Raw genomic sequence first — 6,754 nt, forward strand, 5'->3', positions numbered from 1 at the left:
GCCGTAGAAATAGAACAGATAGAATGGATATATGCGCCAACCAAGTAACATAAGCATAAAATATGTACCTAAGCGATGACAGCTGTATGAGGAGCCAGCAGGGAGGCAGAAGAGAGGGGAAGTAATTGGAAACGTGTGGGTAGAAAGAACATGAACGGCAAGCGACATCATTCACATCTACCTGAGAAAGACAGGCTGCTGAGGTAGCCTGCATAAGTTCCCGGGCCAAGAGAGCGCCCTGCAAGGGACTTGAAGTTGCTAGGACTCAAGAGAGTAGACCAGGCCGTTTCCTCCTAAGCACAGACTGGTTTAAAAAAAAAAAAAGAGGTGGAAAAAAAAGGGAGCATTCCTTTGTGATTCACCCAAAGAATTGGAAAGACAAGCATGAGGGTTTGGCTGAAACCACATAGAATTGAGAACAGAATTGTGAGTGGAAGCGTGAGAAGTGTTCATCTTCTCACCATCCGCCCTTCTCCAGAGCATCCTTTGCTCCATCTGAAATGATTCAGATGAAATTTTGATTCCTATCAAATGTGCCAGCTACCAGATAGCAACCACAGCTCCTTGTTGAGCTTCCAACCTGACAAACACTTCTGTGAGGGCTCAGATAAAGATGTGGATGGACAGGATAGGAGGCTTCTTTTCCACAAACAAAATCCTCTGGCCAGATGCTGCGGGATTTGTTTAAAAGTGTGAGTGCCTATGCTGAATAAGACTATTGCTCCACCAAAACACTGAATTCAGTTGTGCCACACGTTGCCAATGACACTTGCACACCAAGCAGCAGTAAGAGTTTCATCAGTTTGTGTCTTTGTCAAGCCTTGGCTTACCAGACTAACATCTGTGTTTGTTGGGGGATGGAGGCAGAGAGAGAAAGAAGGAGAGAGATGGATGCACATGTGGGTGCCGGTATGTACGCCTGTGCATGTGGGACGGGACCGGAGGAGGACACTCAGTGCCCAGCTCCATCACTGTTTGCTTCATTCCCTGGAGACCCGAAACTAGGACAACAAGCTCCAATGATCCTCCTGTCTCCAACCGCTCCCTCTTTGCGGAGCTGCCATTATAGGCATGCACACAACCACAAGCTGCTTTTCACGCGGGTTCTGCGGATTTGAACTCAGGTCTTCGAGCTTGCCCAGCAAGAGCGCTCACCCACGAAGCCATCACCCCAGCCTCACACATCTTGTCTGTTACTTCGAATGACAGGTTCTAAGTCAACTGGACCAAATCAGCCTTCCATTGAGTTTTTTGATTCGCATTTTCCGTAAAGCCGTAAAGCTAGGTATAGTTTTGAAATAGGAGGTTTTCAGCTCTAGGGACTTTTTGGTCACACATTTCCCCTTGCTTTTCTTTTACGCTAACTTTCTTTTACAGTCAATCAAAACTAGTGCCTCTTTGTCTTTCATTCTGAACTATCTGCAGTTATTGACAGTCTGATGGTGCAATCATTATTGCTTATTTTAATGACACATATAATATTTCTGAACTGACTATAGCTTAACAAGGAAATGGCCTTCAAAACAACTTAGGAAATGTATTTTTTTCTTTCTTATAAATAATAACATTCCACATCTGCTCAGATCCAGGAGTCACCATTGGGCTTTATAGTATTTATTATTAAGGGAATGAAGTAATACAACTGCTCTATTTGAAAAAAATAACCAATAAGAAGATTTTTAAGTGTATTTTGAAGGTGGGTTGTTTTTTAGCAATTGAATTTTCCTTTGACTTTTTCTTGTGTGGATAAAATATATTCTCATTCCTCCCACCTCCTCCTCCTGTTAACCCTCCCCTTCGTCTCCCAAGTCTCTTTTCCATATTCATGTCTTTTGTTTTGTGGCACATTGAATTTAACCAGGGTTATCTTTATGACCACAGGTTTGGAATTACCCTTTGGAAGTTGGTGAGCTCACCAGTGGGTATTCAACTGACGATGGTGACCCCTGACACTCTCCCAGAGACTATCAGTAGCCAGTAGTGCAGCAGGTAGGGGTAGGGCCCCATTAGTTTCTCCCACATCCATAAGTGGTTATTGACAGACAGGGCCAGTCCTATGCAGGTCCTGTGCAGGTAAGAGTACAAGATTACAATGGCTGTCATGGCCAGAAGATGGCGTCTTGCATCCCTTCTACCCATCTTCCGGCTCTTACATTCTTTCCAACCTCCTTTCTATGATGTTCCCTAAGTCTTGGAAAGGGTGGTAGAATGTCGTCTTTGGGGCTGAGCACTCTCAACTGTCTCTACCCTCAACACCTTCAGCAGCTTTGTGTCTCTGCATTCACTACAAAGAGAAACATTTCTCAAGGCTGAGAGTAATATTTACCTGAGTACCATGTAGGTGTTTAGAAAGCCGTATAACCACATATTGGTTTAACTGAACAAGAGTGGTAAATTCCCCACGAAGAGCCTATGACTTCTCCAGCCGTATGTTTCTGACTAGGTTTGCAGATGATGCTTGGGTTCTCTCCTATGGAGCAGACTTCAAATCCAGCAAGTGATTCTGGGCTGCCATGTCCCCATGGCACAAGTAAACATGCCTTTTAATTTGGGGTTGGAGTTTGTGAGCTTTTTTCTTCCCAGCATCCTGTGTGGCACCTCTGGCGCTATGCCAGTCATCCCACAGGGAGGGCGTTTCTAGCTCAGCTTTTGTTGTCTGCTCTAGATCTCTCTAGGTCTCTCTAGGTGTCTGGCATTGTTAGCAATTGGGACTTTTCGGTAGTTCTGGTGGCAACTAAGAAGAATGACAAGAACCTGTATTATATGGGGGACTCGCGGAGCCTCCCTGACAAACACCTCACACACAGGTGTCCCGTACCAGGTCCTGGGGTTTTTATTTAGTCACCCATAACTTCTAGGGGCAACATTTCCTTCTAACTCTAAAAATGTAATGTTTTTTTTGTTTGTTTTTGTTTTTGTTTTTCGAGACAGGGTTTCTCTGTGGTTTTTTGGAGCCCGTCCTGGAACTAGCTCTTGTAGACCAGGCTGGTCTCGTAATGTTTTTAATCGAGTTACAAGAGAGTAGACTAATATCTCACACATTTCCCACACCCTTTATGTGGTCAAGCCTTCTCTCTCCCATCACCCCCTCCTTCCCTCCCTGCTCTCATTCTATCTGTGTTGCATCCCTTCACGCCAGTGGAACTCTTCCAGTTCCTAGTTGACTTGTATATGCATTCCAAGTTAGATACACATAGCTACAAAGCGGGAGGTAGGCTCTACACAGAAGGAGGGTCCAGCAGCACTTGTCTTTCTGGGCTAATGTTACTCATCCAGCATCACTCTTGTCAGAATGGTCTTCATCAAGAATACGAATGGCAATGTATACTGGCATGGATATATGGAACGGTGGACCCTTGTACACTGTTGATGGAGGTGCAGGCTAGAACAGCTACTTTGGAAAAGAATCTGGAGGTTGCTCAAAAAAATTAGAAATAAAACTGTCCTGTGGCCCAGCCATACCACTCCAGGGCATGTGGCTAAAGGAAATTATTTCCTACCACAGAGACAATTGCACATCCATGATCATTGTATACAGCTCCTTTCGTCATAGCTAGGAAAGGAAATCAGATGAGGAGTGAATAGAGGAAATATGCAGACACACAAGGGAATTTATTCATCTATAAGTCAGAAATGAGATTATGAAATCTGCAGGTAACTGGAGAAGCTGAAAGTTTGGCCCTTCGCTTTTCAAAGCTGTAAATTGCCTTTATTATTTTTTTAATTTTCCCCAGTAGATATTGTTTGTTGACATCTTTATGCAATGGTTTCAATATTGCTCCACTTCATGTATGATCGGAGATTAAAAATAATCAAAATATGACATTTATAAACTTTGGAATGTTAGAGAATAAGGAGATTTTTAGAAGTTTGGTTCTTATTTGGAATGCTTTTATATGTCTTCTAAGATAGTTTGGAATTATATATACAGGTTTAAACACACAGATGACCATACAGACAAGCATACATATATTATACAGGTAGAATGTACCACTGAGAATTGAGAAAACATGATGGCTGTCATTTCATATGCAAAAGAAAATAATCTTCCTTTCTAAACAGTTCCTGATTGAAATTATAATTCATTTAAAAATCAAGAGATGGCAGAGGTCAGCAGTTCTGGACATGATCTGACTTCATTTAAAGGCTGCCTCAGGCTTTGGTGCTTGGCATGTTGGCCAACTCAGCTGATCTTTCTATGATAGTTCTTCCTCTCGGAGGCTTTGTTTGGAGTTTTTGCCATCCTGAGCCCGGTTCCTCGCTGCAACTTGAGGATGAGCTCAGGGTTCGAGTGCACTTGCCCAAAGATACCACACTGGGCTGGCTAGAGATGGCATCATATCTCTGTGGAGGTGTCCTTAAGCATCATCCAGGGCCCTATCACGTGCCCCAGGGAAACCCACAGATACATTCTCAAGTGGCATCAGCCCCAGAGTGGTATTCACTTTCTCTGCTTTTGGACTCTGAAGTTAAGCATTTCCCGGCTTCCAGGTTGTGCAGTGTTCTCCTTAACGATCTTTCAGGCACCAGCAATTGCCCAGGCAACAGATCCTGTGGCAGAGACACCTCAGCTTCCCAAGCAGAGAACACATGACCTGAGAAGGATGCTTAATGCTGATGAGAGATCCAAACCAAAGGGAAGAATAATATTCAGACCTATCCACAAGTTCGCTGGACTCCCTTCTGCAGCAAGGAGTCAACCTGCTAACTGACTGTGAGAGGGGAGGCTCTCAAGCACTCTCTCCTACTTTCCTGTTCTTTGCTCACGGAGGCACAGTGTCTGTGCCTCCGTGAGCATGGATGCCATGCTCCTTTAACGAAGGTGGGCTCCTACGGCTGTTCAAGTCATGCTGCTATTGGGTAGACACTGTTACAGCATCATTGATGTTGACTGAAGCGCTGTAGACATGGAAGAGAAAAAAAAAAAAAAACCCAAAAGGCTCTGCTTGCAAATTTGAGATCAAGATTTTAATATATTTAGTTCGTATTTAAGACAGTAATGCCTTAGAAATAAGGCAAATAATCTGCCTGCTTCCAGCAGGACTGATGTCATGCATGCCTGCATGTGACCATGTGTGAACAGTGCTGCACTTGTCCCCTTTCCGGTCACAGACCTAAGCTGATGGTGCCTGCACCCCCAAGGACCTGCCTGAGCTCTAACACTCAAGCTGTGCTTGATTGATCATGGGATGTGCCCAGAAGTCAATCACACTCCTCCCCAGATGATTCTCATAGCTTCAGAACTGATGGCTTACAGGGGCCAACAGTAGAAATAACTCACTGGAAAAACAAGCATTGAGTGGTTAACACACTGGATGCGACCTGGCCTTAGCGGAAGAGGGCTAGAAAGTCGCAGAGGAGAACATGCTAAAAGGGAATGACTAGCAACACAGCACCACGTCACAGGATACAACATAAAGTGGACACACTGAGAAGAAAAGAGAACCAGGAGCAAAGGGGACAGTGAGAAAACGATGCTTCTAATTCCACAATTAAAACCTGTATCAGAGCCGCTGCATGCCTGTAATTCCAGCAGAGACAGGTGGATCTTTGTGATTTTGAGGCCACTCTGCTCTGCATAGAGAGTTCCAGGACAACCCGAGTTACATATACAGATCTTCTCTCAAAAACAAACAAACAAACAAACAAACAACCCTGTGTTAGATGCTTAAACCGGAGAAATAGGAGAGTTCAAGCCAGTCGTGTAGAAGACAGGCCTAGAACTTTCAGAGCAGAAGAAAGAGGGAGAACGCCATTTTTAAGTGGGAGGAAACATGGTGGCTAAGTCAGGGAATAGAGGTCGCTAACTTGGAGCTGTGGATTTCCTGGAAAACAGAAACAAAATTAGAGTCCTTAGATAAAGCAATACTCCACAGCTCAGAGAATAAACAGTGTTTCTGAAAGCAGAAAGAAAGCCTCGGATTTGCACTTAAAAAAAAACAAAAATACCTTATCTTAGCCAAGAATTATTCTTTAAAAAAAAAATCCAGGAAAATTTTGAATTACAAGGATAAGTGAGTCAATCAGCATGAATCTAGCCAGAAAAACAGACCACAAATGAGCACAATCAGACAAGAGTTCAACTTCTTTCCACAGCTATCCACGCCAGAAAAATCACAGCGCGGGGATTACAAGGGCTTGAAAGGAAAAAGCTATAAAGCAAGGATATTGCACTCACTGCTTTTCCTCTGCGAAGGCGGCGGAAGTGAATTCCTACACAGATTCCTGACCTATACTTCTTATGCACAGCTTGCTGCTCTGTCTGGAGCATCACTTGCTGCTCTGCCTGGAGGTAACTGTGCATGGTTTCAGTGACCCATAATCAACCATGGTTTGAAAATATTGTGTAGAAAATTGCAGAAATAACTTTCATATGATATGTGTAGAGACTCTTAAATTCCAGGAGAACAAGGACACTGTCTTATGTTTGTCCTTGTCATTCAGGGTGTCCCTAGATCTACTGCACATGGCTGGCTCTCAGTCATTCAGGGTGTCCCTAGATCTACTGCACATGGCTGGCTCTCAGTAGCGATTCACGCAATTGTCTTCAGTTAAGGTGAGCATAGTGCTCTTTGCGTGGGTTCGAATTTAAGAAAAAGCAGATTTTTCTTTCTTATGTGTTAATTGTCATTTGTCTTAGATGTTTGTCTCTGATGATGAGCCCTCGTCCCCTTAGATGACAAGGTTATTTGTGAGCTAAGCATGTCTTTCGTTTCTTTAGGAGTAAAGGTTCTTGTTTATTCGTTTGTTTTTC

Source organism: Alexandromys fortis, unplaced genomic scaffold (genome assembly GCF_014885135.2).
Source record: "Alexandromys fortis isolate MF-2015 unplaced genomic scaffold, M_Fortis_MF-2015_v1.1 scaffold_73, whole genome shotgun sequence".
In the NCBI taxonomy this organism is placed as follows: Eukaryota; Metazoa; Chordata; class Mammalia; order Rodentia; family Cricetidae; genus Alexandromys; species Alexandromys fortis.